At 42.8% G+C, this 15,968-nt stretch overlaps 1 protein-coding gene across 2 annotated transcripts in view; it reads right to left on the bottom strand.

The window, feature by feature from the left end:
- Positions 1-15,968, bottom strand: part of rab11fip3 (RAB11 family interacting protein 3 (class II)) — a 115,447-nt gene that overhangs the window by 42,525 nt on the left and 56,954 nt on the right. The gene's annotated exons all lie outside the window — the stretch shown is intronic.

The following is a 15,968-nucleotide window of genomic DNA, read 5'->3' on the forward strand; positions in this document are numbered from 1 at the left end:
TGTAGGTACACCCACAGTGCTGTTCAGAAGGGAGTTCCAGGATTTTGACCCAGCGACAGTGAAGGAACAGCAATATAGCTCCAAGTCAGGATGCTGTGCAGCTTATAGGGGGACTTGCAGGTGGTGATGTTCCCATACATCTGATGCTCTTGCCCTTCTAGGTAGTACAGGTTGCAGGTTTGGAAGGTGCTGTTGAAGGAGCCTTGGCAAGTTGCTACAGTGCATCTTACGGATGGTACACGCTGTTGCCACTGGTTTGTCGGTGGTGGAGCATAAGTCTTTGATATAATTGACGGAATGTTGTCAGGGCCCAGAGCCTTAGCAGTATTCAATGCCTTCAGCTGTTTCTTGATATCACATGGAGTGAATTGAATTGGCCAAAGACTGGCATCTGCGATAGGAACATAGGGAAGAGCAGCAGGCTATTTGGCCCCTCATGCCTGCCCCGTCATTCAACTAGATCATGGCTGCTCTTCAACCTCAATGCCATTTTCCTGCACTATCCACATATCCCTTGATATCTTTAATATTTAGAAATCTATTGATCTCCATATTGAATACACTCAATGACTAAGCCTCTTCTGTTCCCCAGAGGGCTGAATACCAAAGATTCACCACCCTCTGAGTGAAGAAATCCTTCATCAGTCCTACATGCTGTCTCTCTCATTCTGAGACTGAGTCCCCTGGTTTTAGGCACACCCACCAGGGAAATATCCTTTCTGCATCTACCCAGTCAAGTCCTGTAAGACTTAAATTACAAGTATGTTTCAATGAGATCGCTTCTCATTCTTCTAAACTCCAGAGAATACAGGCCCAGTCACCTCAACCTCTCCTCATAGGACAATCCCACCATTCCAAAGATCAGTCCGGTAAACCTTTGTTGCACTCCCTCTACGGCAAGTATATCCTTCCTTCAGTAAGGAGATCAAAACTGTACAAAATACTCGAGGCGCGTCTCACTAAGGCTCTATACTATTGCAGCAAGACTTCTTTACTTCTGTACTCAAATCCACTTATAATAAAGGCCAACATACCATCTGCCTTCCTAATTGCTTGCTGCACCTGCATGCTAGCTTTCAGTGACTTGTGAACATGGACACCCAGGTCCCTTTGGACATCAACACTTCCCAATCTCTCAACATTTAAGAAATGCTCTACATTTTTATTTTTCCTACCAAAGTGGTAACTTCATATTTTCCACATTATATTCCATCTGCCATGTTCTTGCCCACTCACTTAGCCTGTCTAAATCCCCTTGAAGCCTCTGTTCATCCTCCTCACAACTCTCAGTCCCATCCAGCTTTGTGTCATCAGCAAACTTGGAAATATTACATTTGGTCCCCACATCTAATCATTGATTTAGGTTGTGAATAGCTGTGGCCCAAACACTGATCCTTGCGGTACTCCACTAGTCACAGCCTGTCAACATGAAAATAACCCATTTATTCCTACTGTTCTCTGTCTTTTAACCAAATCTCAATCCATGTCAGTCTATTACCCTCAATTCCACGTGCTCCAATTTTGCTTACTAACCTGTGGGGCCTTATCAAAAGCCTTTGAAGATCCAAATACACCATATCCGCCAGTTACCCCTCATCTATTCTGCTAGTTACATCTTCAAAAAAAAACTCCAACAGGTTTGTTAAACGTGATTTTCCCTTTCATAAATCCATGTTGACTCTGCCCAATTATTTATTATCCTACCATTTTTAAAAAAAAAATACGTGTCCAGTTATCACATCCTTTATAATAGATTCTACTATTTTCCCTACTACTGATGTTAGGCTAACAGCTCTGTAGTTCCCTATTTTCTCTCTCCCTCCTTTCTTAAAAAGTGGGGTTACATTTACTACCTTCCAATCTGCAGGGGCTGTTCCAGAATCTAAAAAATTCTGGAAGGTGACCAGCAACGCATCCACTATCTCTACAGCCACCTCTTTCCACAGGGTGGGATGTCGGTCATCAGGCCCAAGGGATTTATCAAATTCCAGTCCCATTGATTTCTCCAGCACTATTTTCTTACGAATATTAAATTTCTTTCCATTCCTCATTCTCCCTTGTCCGTTGGTTCTCAAGTATTCCTGGGAGGTTTTTTGCATCTTCGTCCGTGAAGAGAGACACAAAGTATGTTTAGTTGCTCTGCCATTTCCTTGTTCTCAATTATAAATTCTCCTGTCTCTGCCTGGAGTGAGTCCACATTTGTCTTTGCTAATCTTTTCTTTTTACATACCTAAGCTTTTACAGTCCATTTTCGTGTTTTTAGTGAGATTTAAAAAACTAGAAAATCAAAGTAAACTATCAATTTCTTGGTCTTTCTTTGCTGAATTCTAAAAAGCTCCCAATCCTCAGGTTTGCTACTTCTTTTGGCAACTTTACAAGCCTCTTCCTTCGAACTAATACAATCTTTAACTTCTCGTTAGCCATGGTTGGATTATCTTTTCCACTGGGTTTTTGAGCCTCAAAGCAACATAAATTTGTTATAAACCATGTATTAATGCTTTAAAAGCTAGCCATTCACTGTTTACTGTCGTACCTTTTATTTAGTTTCCCAATCTATCACAGCCACTTTGCCCCACATACCTTCATACTTTCCTTTGTTTAGAGTTAAGACCCTACTTTCAGGTTGAACCACATCACTTTCAAACTTAACGTAAAGTTCCATCACATTAAGGCCAATCTTCCCTATAGGCTCCTTTACAATTATTTGTTAGCCCTTCCCCATTGCATGATACTAAATCTAAAATAGCCCGTTCTCTAGTTGGTTCATCAACATACTGTTCTAGAAAACCATGTCGTGATGCTGGTAACCTCAGGAAGAGGCAGAGGTGGATCATCCACTCAACACTTCTGATTAAAGATGGTTGCAATTACTTCAGCCTCGTCTTTTGCACTTGATGTGCTTGGCTCCTCCATCATTGAGGACGGGGATATTTGTGGAGTCTCTTCCCCCTGTTAATTGTTTAATTGTTCACCACCATTCAACTAAGTGTTAACACATTCAACTAAACCAACATTTAAAAGTTAAAAAAAAAGATACTGCAAAAAACAAAGGCTGTTTGTGATGGACAATTTTCAGAAATTGGCCAAACTCTGCCTCCCAGCATTGCATGGGACATTGAAAGCCTGACATATACACACAGTCAATTTTTCAATATACTAGCCAAGATACAGCTAACAAAGTCATCAGGCCACAAAATGGGTATGCATCTACAAACTGCAGAACTGTAAATAATACCTACAGATCTGGAATCACTGTGCCTGAATGTGTCTCCACATTCCTTGCAAATGCTAATTCCGGAGAACTTTTACATTAGAGCGAAATCTACCAGATATCATAACCAGGATCTCTCCATTGAAACCACTTTCATATGGTAATAGGATATTCATAAACCAAAGAACTTTCTGATTAGAATAAAGCTGACCTGATATAACCAGGATATTCCCGATCAATGCCACCATTATATCTTAATGAACTATTCATTAAATTGTTACAATGTGTGAGACGACAGATTTTTGGAGGTTATTTTGGCATCCTTTGTCTAGGGTATGATTTTTGTTTTCTTTTTAAGAAATGTTGGTGGCGGTAGCGAGAGCAATGGCAGAAGCAGACAAGAGAAAGCCGAAGCAGTGGCAACACTGTACAGCACAGAGCCCTCAGAAAATGTTTAAAATGGGAAATGGATGGACTAAAATAGGACAACTAAGCTAAAGGAATAGCAGGAACTGTAACTGCAATTTTTTTTTTAGAAGCAGCAATCCAAGGGTTAAGAGCGTGGGTGCACTTCAGAAGTTTCGGGGACTATATTTGCAAGTATGATACTGATTGCACTTTTTAAAAAAAGGGAGCAGGGTATTGACATTGGAAAGTTTAATAGTTTAGCGTAACATTCATAAAAAGTGGTGAACATTGACCATTTTCTCCACCCAGGCGGGTTCAGGCCAAACCTTAAGAAATAGGAATATAAGAAGGGAGGTGTGGGTTCATTAACCTACACTGGATGTGGCAGGGCTGCAAAACTTAGATCTGATCTGTTGGTTGTGAGATCGCTCAGCTCTGTCTATTGCATGCTGCTTCCCCTGTTTGGCATAGTAGTTGTCCTGTGCTGTAGCTTCACCAGGTTGACAGCTCATTTTTCTGTATGCCTGGTGCCACAACTGGCATGCCCTCCTGCACTCTTCATTGAACCAGAGTTGATCCACCAGCTTGATGGCAATAGTAGAGCAGGAGATATGCTGGCCATGAGGTTACAGATTGTGGTTGTATGCAACTCTGCTGCTGATGGCCCACAGTACTTTATGGATGTGCAGTTTTGAATTGCTGTTCATAATCGATCCCACTAAGCACAGTTCCCTCACGCTTTCTCCTCCCTCCCAGAAACATGATAGGGTCCCCCTTGTCCTCACTTATCACCCCACCAGCCTCCGCATTCAAAGGATCATCCTCCGCCATTTCCACCAACTCCAGCATGATGCCACCACCAAACACATCTTCCCTTCACCCCCCCGGCGGCATTCCGTAGGGATCGTTCCCTCCGGGACACCCTGGTCCACTCCTCCATCACCCCCTACTCCTCAACCCCCACCTATGGCACCTCCCCATGCCCACGCAGAAGATGCAACACCTGCCCCTTCACTTCCTCTCTCCTCACCGTCCAAGGGCCCAAACACTCCTTTCAAGTGAAGCAGCATTTCACTTGCATTTCCCCTAACTTAGTCTACTGTATTCGTTGCTCCCAATGCGGTCTCCTCTACATTGGAGAGACCAAACGCAAACTGGGCGACCGCTTTGCAGAACACCTGCGGTCTGTCCGCAAGAAAGACCCAAACCTCCCTGTCGCTTGCCATTTTAACACTCCACCCTGTTCTCTTGCCCACGTCTGTCCTTGGCTTGCTGCATTGTTCTAGTGAAGCCCAACGCAAACTGGAGGAACAGCACCTCATCTTCCAACTAGGCACTTTACAGCCTTCCGGGCTGAATATTGAATTCAACAACTTTAGATCTTAAACTCCCCCTCCCCCCATCCCCACCCTGTTTCTCCCCCCTCCCTTTTTTTTTTCAATAATTTATATAGATTCTTCATTTCCCACCTATTTCCATTATTTTTAAATCTACAACTAATACCTTGTCAGTCTTTCCACCCCACCCCCACTAGAGCTGTACCTTGAGTGTCCTGCCATCCATTCTTAATTAGCACATTTTCTTAGATAATATCACCACCTTCAACACCTCTTTGATCCTTTTGTCTGTGACATCTTTTGATTGTCTGCTCCTATCACTGCTTGCTTGTCCCTACAACCACCTGCCCCCCCCCCCCCCCCGCCCCCCCCACCCCCAACTTCTCTCTCTCTCCCCCACCCCACCTTAAACCAGCTTATATTTCACCCCTCTCCTAACTATACTCAGTTCTGTTGAAGGGTCGTGAGGACTCGAAACGCCGACTCTTTTCTTCTCCACCCATGCTGCCAGACCTGCTGAATTTTTCCAGGTAATTCTGTTTTTGTTTTCCACTAAGCACATTGGTACATAGAGGACATCTTCAATGTGAAGGCAGGACTATGTCTCCATGAGGTCAGTCCTACCAATATGGACATCGATAGATGCATCTGCAACAGGTGGATTGGTCAAGCAGGGCTTTGCTTCTTGTTGGTTCCCTCACCACCTGCCGCAGTCCCAGTCTAGCAGCTATGTCCTTTAGGGCTCTGCCAGCTCAGTCAGCAGTGGAGCTACCAAGCCACTCTTGATGATGGAAATTGAAGTGCCCCACTCAAGAATACATTCTGTGCCCTTGCCACCCTCAGTCCTTCCTCCAACTGATGCCAAACATGGAGGAGTACTGATTTATCAGCTGAGGGGGATGGTAGGTGGTTAGCTGCAGGAGGTTTCCTTGCACATGTTTGACTTGATGCCATGAGACTTCATGGGTCAGGAGTGAATGTTGATGACTCCCAGGGCAACTCCCTCACGACTACGTCATTGTGCCAGCATCTTTGGTTGGTCTGTCCTGCTGGTGCAACAGGACATAGCCAGGTATGGTGGTGGAGGTGTCTGGGACATTGGTTGCAAAATATGATTTGGTGAGTATGACTATTTTGGGCTGTTGCTTGGCTAGTCTGTGGGACAGTTCTCCCAATTTTGGCACAAGCCCCAAATGTTAGTAAGGAGGACTTGCAGAGTTGACAAGGACTAGGTTTGCCGTTGTCATTTCTAGTGCCTAGGTCAATGACAGGTGGTCCACCTAGTTTCATTCCTTCTAGACTTCGCAGTGGTTTGATACCAATGAGTGGCTTGCTAGGCCATTGCAGAGGGAGTCAGCCACATTGCTGTGGGTCTGAAGTCAGACCAGACCAGATTTCTTTTCCTAAAAGGACATTAGTGAACTGGGTCAGTTTTTTAAAAATATGACAATCAACAATGGTTTCATGGTCACCATTACTGAGACTAGCTTTTAATCCTAGATTTATTAATGGAATTCAAATTCCACTAGCTGCCGTGGTGCAATTTGAATCCATGTCCTCACAGCATTAGCCTGAGCTTCTGTGACATTACCACTATGCCCCACTGCCTCTCCTCAAATGCAATACTACTTGCAGGTCACTGTTCCCTTGTGCTGACTGAAAGCCTAAACTTCAAATCTTGTAAGGGTTAGTCTGGCACCCAGGACAAGAGCAGCAGGTGTGTGGGAAGACCATAGCCTCAATGTCAATAGGCCAGCCCTACTTGGACATATGATCATCACTCAACGTTGCTAGGTCAAAATTCTGGAACTTCCCACTTAACAACACAGTGGGAGCACCTTACTACATGGACTGCAGCAGGTGAAGATAAAGGCCCATCGCCACCTTCAAGGTGAAGTAGGAATGGTTGGGCAAATGCCAGCCTTTCCAGCACGTCAACATCGCCAGATCCTATGCTACATCTTCTGTTCACCTTTCTACATTTCTTGAAAATTTGACAAACTTCCAGTAGATTTCCGCATCCAGGCTATTTATGTAGGCCAGAAAGTTCGAGTGCAAGTCCACAGCTGTGGGCACTGCAACTCCCTACCTGTACAGGCACCTCCTTAGAACCATTGCGAGTCAATCCAGCTACTTACACATATGCACTTGCTAAGAGCTACCTGACATCACCTCTAGAAATGGAAATGTACCTTGCACATTACTAGCAAGCTGACCAATGTACACCCTTGGAGCACTCGCTCTTGGATATATTGGAAACGTTCAAAGGTTTCCTTTATCCCTCTCCGGTGTATTTGAATCTCTTCTGTACATCAATCCAACACAAAAAGATTGTTGAACTGTACAGGAATATGGAAAGCAGGACTGACACCAACCAGCATCACATTCCTATTACAATATGCAAAATACATCAAGTCTCTTGTAAATATCAAACTAGCACATAGAACTCAGAAATACAAAATCAATTGTCAGTATGTGACAACTGTAAAGAAGATACCGCCCATCTTGTTACTTACAACAATTACACACTTCCATTTGGTGTGAACTGAAATCATTTGATACAGCCTTTGCAGATGATGCTTGTTTGAAGGAACAAAGCTGAAGTGATTGGATAAGCAATCTTCTTATAATACAGCTATTTTTCTGCAACCCATTTGATCAGGAAACCAAACTCCGCCAACAACTTTACACTAACTTACTCCCCTCTCCTCTGTGCACATGCTCCACTGCAGAGTGCTGGCCACACAAATCCCAGAAGATGCAGCTGCCAGCTGGGTTGCAAGTTAATGGGAGTACCCTGTACCCACTTCATCACTTGAATATTTGAATATCAAAAAACAAATCATTAAGTGACGTTAACCCATCAGAAAGGCATTTCGTGGTTGTGTGCACAGCCTCTATTTTAATACCCAAGCGTCACACCAAAACCAGTAAGAATAAGCTGAACATATTAGCACTTGGCACTTCATAACATTCAAGGCTATGGGCCAAGTGCTGGTAAATGGGATTAGGGAGATAGGTCAGGTTTATCCCGTGTCGGTGCAGACTCAATGGGCCGAAGGGCCTTTTCTGCACTGATATTCTGTGATTCTGTGATATTAAATTGTTAGATGCCACCTGCTTTAAAGTAAACTCAACATTTCCACAACTGAGTACAGATGAAGTGCTAGAGTATTGCATACATGTTTGAAACTGAATTTAGGCAACTTCAGTCAACTGAAATGTGATCACTACAACATAGATCAAAAAGACCAACAAGGCTATGCTGACGTTTGTAAAGTTGAACTTCAGTAACATTGGTCGATGTAATTGATGATTTGGACTAAGGCATCCGCTCCTTTCTTCAGCTCAAGGTGGAAATGTGTACACAGGTATGCACGTGTGCACGCACACACAGTGAGACACACAAATTCTCTACCCAGGCATCTAACTGACTAGTTTTTTGGGCCCATTTTACATCTTAAGATTTTTTTGGATCTGTAGTTCTTTCCAGTCATTATTCACATTTATACATATTGTTGAAGAACAGATGATTGATTGGAGGGAACTGCATCAAGAAACTCAATGGTACTGCTTTGGATCAGATATCAAAATAATGGGGATTTTAACTCCTCAAAGGTCTGCAAAACAACTTTCTGTCCACCCATTTCTAGTCAATGCTACATTTTGTTGGAAAGATAAATACTGACAGCAGCAAGCACACGAGATAGTTGGGCAATATATAATATAGATAATGTTAACAGGCCTCCCATCTCATGCAACCTGAAACAACCAGTACAGGTGTTTTAAATCTGGATTATTAGAGATTGGATCACTCCCAAAATTAATAGAAATTGTTATATCAAATGCTAGGTCACAGGATAAATTAGGAATAAGAAAGGCCATTTAGCCCATCTTTATCCAACTATCCACAATGATGCTACAGCTCCCTCAATGCAGCATCCAGTTGCTATCTGAACTATTCTAGGGATTTGCCCCCCCATTAGTTTATTGGAGAGTCGATTCCATATATTGATCAGTGCCAAGAAAAACTACTCAATATTAGCCCTAAATTTGCCTTTTATTGTCTTGAAGTTGTGGCCCCTTGTACAACTCCTGCAGTTTAACTTTTTACTAGATCCAACTTTTCCACACCATTTACTATCTTATATACACAAGACTACCACCCAGGTGGCCCTTTGAAAGGTTGAAAGGCCCAAGTGTCTCCAGTGTCTATTCCAACCGATCGCCCCAATCACCAGTCAATTTCAACACAGCAGCTTGTCCTTCCAACCAAACCACAGCTATGCCCATTTTTCTCATTCCCCTTCCTTTATATGCCAGGAAGTAAACAGTGTTTCATGCAAATGATAAAATGTTATGGTAGTATAGCAATGTTACTAGATAAATAATCCAGAGAACACAAGTTCAAATCCCAACATGGCTGGTTGAGCTTGAGTTCAATTTATTTTTTAAATTCTGGAATTATAAAGTTGGCCTCAGTAAAAGTGACCATGATACTGTTGGATTGCCATTTAGGGGAGGGAGCCTGCTGTTTTTACCTGCTTCGACTTACAAGATTTCAGTCCTACAATAATATGGTTGGAGTTTCAACTGCCCTTCAAAGTAATCTAGCAAGCTCAGCTTTATCTAACAAACAGCTAGCAAGGCAACTAGAGATCAGCAGTAAATGCCAGCCTTGCCTGCGACACCCACATGTCGAAAATTAAAATAAACAGAGCAACTGCACCAGCATAACCAATTGTTCATTTCATTGATGAATCTCAAATTATCCACATGAATCACAATGCTGAGCTCAACACCAAGTCCCTGAGTGAGCTGACCAAGCGTTACAGTCCTATTCTAATACAGATTCCCTACCTGTTTACAAGCTCCTGGTATCGAGGCCAGATGGGCTCAGAAAGCCCTTCACTTTCAGTTCATTATTCACATGGGAAGGCAACACGAAGATACGAAGGGAAAGAAATATTTCCATATCTCCAACTTTTATCTTGAACTTTTTGGCTGCAAGGTAGATTAGCTGTATTTCTAGTAGCAACAGGTTTGTTGTGGGAGGCAACAGGAAACAGTATAGCTTAAGGAAATAAGAACAACTTGTGAAATCAAAGAACGAAGCAACAAAAAGATACAATAAGTGAAAACTTTTTGTAGAGGGGAGGGAAAGTTATAGCTTGCACAACCTGTTTTCACAAGACAGGAACTCTCCCAGTGTAATCATTTAAACTGGGGCCTATCCTAAGGCAGCTGGACCAAGGAACGTTGCGGCCACACTAACCCATCATTGGTGTTTAGCTGAGATAGGAAGCCGCTGCGCTTTTAAAAACTGTGTATTCTGTCCACAGAAACACCACAGTCTATTTATTCCACCCACCCCCGCCACACTGCAAGCCTCTTGCTGCCCCCCCTCACCCACCCCACCAGCATCAAGCAGGTCTGTGTTTGGTAGGGGCTGAGCTGGGTATGGTGTAAACAGAGGTGGGGCTGGGGGGGAGAAATGAAGGATGGCTTTACACAAGTCCAGCAGGGGATACTTCTGGTCCAAAACGCCACATTTTCATACATCAGCAATTCCAGGACAAAGAGAATTAATTAAATTGTATTAACCTAGTAAAAGTGAGGTGGGTCTGCAAGTTATAATGAACTCAGTTTCTGCATCAAGAATGTGGTGAAATTAAGATACTATACTGGAAGAAACAGTCAGGTTGATAGAGCACAATTAGGGTTACACTGGGGCTTTACAATGCACTGGACAGATCACACTTAAGCACTGGGTTCAATTCCATTCTGGTCATCATGTCACAACAACACCACATACTTTGAAGAGGGTGTAGAGAAGAGCAACTGGACTGATCCCAAGAATGCAGGGATAAGCTATAAGAGGATAGTGACAAAGTTCAAAAGGACATAAACTGCTGGTATGGGCAGACAAGTGGCATATGAATTTTAATTCAGAGAAGTGTGAAGTGATATATTTTGGTAATAAGAATGAGGAGAGGGAATATAAAATAAAGGTGATGCAGAAGCACAGGGACCTGGCAAGTATATGTGCACAAATCATTGAAGGCAATAGGGCAAGTTGAGAAAGTGGTGATCCTCCGCTTCATCAATAGGCGCGTAAAGTACAAAAGCAAGGAAGTTATTATGAACCTCTAAAACATTGGTTTGGCCTCAACTGGAGTATTACACCCAGTTCTGGCACCACACTTTAGAGAGGATGTGAAGGTATTAGAGATGGTGCAGTAAAGATTCAGGAGAATCATTCCAGGGATGAAGGACTTCTTGATACATGGATAGATAGAGAAGCTGGGGCTGTTCTCAGAGAAAAGATGATTAAGGGGAGATTTAATAGAATTATTCAAAATCATGAGGGGTCTGGAGAAGGTAGATACGATTCAAGAACCAGGTGCAATTGATTTAAGGCAATAGGCAAAAGCAACAGTAGCATGAAGAAAAAACATTTTTATGCAGCAAGTGGTTAGGATATGCAATTTTCTAAGAGTATGGTGGAGGCAGATTCAATCATGGCTTTCAAGAGAATTGAACCATTGTCTGAAGAGAGAAAACCTGCAAGCTACAGGGAACAGGCAGGGTAGTGGGACTAGGTGAGTAGCTCTTGCAAAGTGCCGTCACAGGCGCAATGAGCTGAATGGCCTTCTTTTGTGCTGTATCTATTCTATGATTCTAAGAGGTTAAAGATTCTCCAGCAGTATAGCCTAGAAGAAAGGCCACAAAGATGTGGGATTGGGAACTTCAGTTATATGCAAGACTAATACAAAAGTAAAACGCAAAGGATGCTGGAAATCTGAAATGAAAATAGAAAATGATGGAAGCACAGTAGGTCTGGCAGCATCTGTGTAGAGAGGAGTTAACGTTTCAGGTCTGTGACCTTCATCAAAACTGAGAAAAATTAGAAATGTAATAGGTTTTGAGCAAGTGAAAGGGGGGAGGTTGGGAAGCAAACAAAAAGGAACACCTGTGATAGGGTGGAAGGCAGGAGAGATTAAATGACATGTTTCATGGTGCAAAGCCAAATGGAGTAGTAATAGGAAGAGTAAAGAAAAAAATGAGAGTGCCTAGAGGAGGTGTGAACGGCAGGATAGCACCTGTCCGAACACACAGTAATTCAGAAGCAGCAAAAAAAAAAAAATCAGGAAAATTAAACAATAAAATGGGGATAGAGGTTATGATCTAAAATTATTGAACTCATGTTGAGTCCCAAAGTCTGTAAAAAAGTGTCCCCTGAGCTTGCATTCAGCCTCACTGGAACACTGTAGCAGGCCGAGGGGTTGTTCTTCCCACCCTTCCCCTTCACTTGCTCAAAACCGATTGCATTTCTAGTTTCAGTTCTGACGAAAGGTCAGAAAGAACAGCTATTTCCCTCTCCACAGATGCTGCCAGACCTGTTCAGTAATTTCAGCATTTTCCACTTTTATATTATATAAAATACTAAATTCACTTCACTGCAGATGAGAACTTGCTGAGCTCACAAGGGCTACCGTTTTCCTACCTTATAGGTATCGGCACTCCCAAAGTAATCCATTAGCTGGAAATGCAGCGAGATAATAAAGCAGCATGAAAAGTCAATAAAATTGCCATTTGTTCTAAATTAGAGAAGGTAAACCCAGGACTTGTACTAACATTCCTACAGCACTTAGCTCGCAGGAAGATTCATATAGACTTGAAATGTTAACCAGATCTGCCAAGTTTTTCCAGTATTTCCTGTTTTTATTTCAGATTTCCAGCGTCCTCAGTATTTTATTTTTATTCCTACAGTACTTTCCAGGGACAAAATTAGCAGAGCACTTTATAGGACAATAGGTAACAGGAGTGAGCGTGTGTAGAAGGAAAGGGGAGGGTGGGGTTGGAAGTGAAAAGAAGTTACAGCACTCTGGAAATCAGAGGGAGTCCCAGCGGCCCACTCCTGTTATCTATTGTCCTATAAAGTGCTCTCATATTTTTGTCCACGGAGAGGGCCAACATCCCTACAGTACAACATCTGGGTTTGCCTTCTCTATAATTTAGAACAAATGACATTGACCTTTTCTCCTCTATGCTGTAATAGTTCTGAGATTCTGTGAAGCAGTGGCCACTATATGAACAGTGAAATGGAGAATAAAGAGTAAGTTGGTGTGAGAGGGCATGTGCTGGGGCAGATAAGCAGTGGTAACGCAGGGATTAATGGTGAGGACCAGCTGATCAAGCGATGGGAAATCCAGGTGACCGAAGAATATTAAAATTAGGAAAGGGGTCTTAAGAGTATTAAAAGATTAGGAAGAGCACTTTCTCCTCTTGCTCCTATTTCATATGTAATTAAAAGGGTGAGAAATGTTTGAAGTAATCTACCAGTCAACGTAGGGGGGAGGACACTGGAGATTTAATGCAATGGAAGGTTCAGGGGACTGGCAGGACAGGCTTCAACAGGAGAGTTAGGAGCCAATAGTCTATTTCATGTGGCAATTGCTGTGAAGAATTTTCCAGCCTCAGCTCTTCCCTTTCGTAAATTTCACCCCATGCCCCATTTCTCTGTACTGTGAAGTATTGTTCCAGAATTTGCTTCCCCATACAGTAAACAATCTGGCATTGTTTGGAGATCCTCTCAGCTTCTTCCTTTAATGATGAATAACTTGCCTTTGCAAGTTCCTAATTATCACCCAGTATCTTCTGCAGTCACACTGGAAAGGCTATTTGCTGTTTACATGTCAGTGACTGCAGCTAAGAGGAGTGAAGTTAAATAAAACAAAGTGTAGTGCTCAGTTCAGAGAATCAGAAATCTTATGTACAGAAGGAGGCACATACATTCTGTGTATGCTACCAAAAAAAAAGCTATCCAGCCTAATCCCACTTTCCAGCTTTTGGTTCATAGCCCTTTAGGATTTGCACTTGAAGTGTCATAACAAACGTTTTTTAGATGAGGGTTTCTACCTCTACCACTCTTTCAGACAGAGTTCCAGACCCCTACCATTCTCAAGGTGAAAAGAGTTTCTCGACACCCCTCTAATCATTCCAATTACTTTAAAGTCAATGCCCCAGATTATTGACCCCTCTGCTAGGGATAGGAAGGACCCATCTAGGCCCCTCTATTTTTAATTCATTCTTGGGATGTGAGCATTGTTAGCAAGGCCAGCATTTTTTGCCCATCCCTTAACTGTCTTTAAGGTGGTGGTGGTGAGCTGCCTTCTTGAACCGCTTTAGTCCATGTGGTGTAGTCCATAGTGCTGTGAGGGAGGGAGTTCCAGGATTTTGACCCAGCAACAGTGAAGGAACAGTGATATAGTTCCAAGTCAGAATGGTGTGTGGCTTGGTTGGGAATTTGCAGGCAGTGGTGTTCCCATGAAATTAAATCTTCCCTTGTTTTCTTCAAGAGGAAAGACAGCCCAAGCCTATCCAATCTTTCCTCATAGCTAAATTTCTCCATTCCTGCCAACATACTCAATCTCCTTACCCTCTCCAGGGTGATCATATCCATCCAGTAATGCAGTCATCAGATCTGCAAGCAGTAGTCTTGCTGTGGCCTAACCAGTATTTTATACAGTTCTAGCATAACTTCCCCACTACTACATTCTGTGCCTCAGTTAAAGGAAAGCATCCCATGTGCCTTTTTAATCACCTGATCTACTTGTTATGTTACCTTCAGGGAACTGTGGACATGCATTCCAAGGTCCCTCTGTTCCTCCACACTTCTCAGCTAATTAGTTAAGTCAAGCCTGAAGGCTCAACTGAATGATTCACAAGGCTGCAAGTGAGAGAGCAACCACAATCTAAATTGCTGTTTGTTTGCAAAACTGACAAAAAGGCCAGGCTCAATTTCACAGTTATTCAGCCACTCACAGCAGCAATTCATATAAGGTCATGCAAAGTCAGCAAGAGCTCCACCCCACACCAGAATAGCAACAACCCCGCATGAAAACTTCACTTTGCAGCAGCACAGCAGAGCAACACATGAGCCCACACAACAGCTGCACCCCACACAATGACAGCACAGCAGCAGAGCCCCTTGACAATGTTGCCTAAACCACTGCCTGGTTAAGATCAGCTTAGCCAGGGACTTTCTAATCTGCAGAGATGACTTTTTTTCCCTAAACTTCAAAGTCAGCACTAACCAAAGCTTTCACCTTAATGACCTGTATACCATGGACCCCCAATGGCCATATATATGTTTAAATCTTCTCATCAAATTTCAAATAACAACTTGCTATGAACAAATCGGCTGAGGAAAATGCTGAGAAGTTGCTGATTTGTAAATGTCACTCAAACCCTTTAATGCACTGCTTTGTAAACAGGGGAAACCAGCAGAACAAGAAATATTAGTATAAATAGACGTTTGCCAGGGCTTCAAAAAGACAGGCCTCAAGGGTAACATGGTAACATGTGGACAACAGATTATAGTTTGGATACCTCTGCTCTAAGTTCCAACAGGTACCGAACTCCAAACACTTGCTGCACATTGGAGGGTTTGAAACTCTAAAGTCTGTCACCAAAGTGTTGCTGCTAATTGGGTTGTGCTTTTGTCACTGCAGATCCCCTGATTGCAGCACTGAGCGAGGCCATTCAGCCTATGATCAAAGGAGATCTCAGGGTTACTGTATGTGCTTTTTCTGCTGCATAGTCAATGCCAAATCCACCACGTAAAAGAAAATCTTAACAGAGACTGCCAAAAACATCATCTTCAGGGAGAATTACTCATGTGGCAGTGTCACGGCACCAATGAGAAAATTTATACTCCAAGTGACACTTAAAAACATGCATTACTGAAACTTCAAGAAACAAACAGTGAAGGATCTAACTGACCATTTCTCTCAAGTTGAGAGCTAGAAGTCACACACTCCCTAAACGTCAGCTGCCCTTGGAGAGTGCATTGGCTCCAACTTAAGTCACCTACTCAAATCAACATATCTGTGCCTCACAAAAAACCAGCCACAGAACTTGCATTTCCACCTATTCAAACGTGCTCTTAGGGCTCCTCATTGCCAACCATTAGAGCAATACACAAAGTCAAGTGCATGCACAGAATG

The sequence above is a fragment of the Cetorhinus maximus genome, chromosome 15, assembly GCF_964194155.1.
Source record: "Cetorhinus maximus chromosome 15, sCetMax3.hap1.1, whole genome shotgun sequence".
NCBI lineage: Eukaryota > Metazoa > Chordata > Chondrichthyes > Lamniformes > Cetorhinidae > Cetorhinus > Cetorhinus maximus.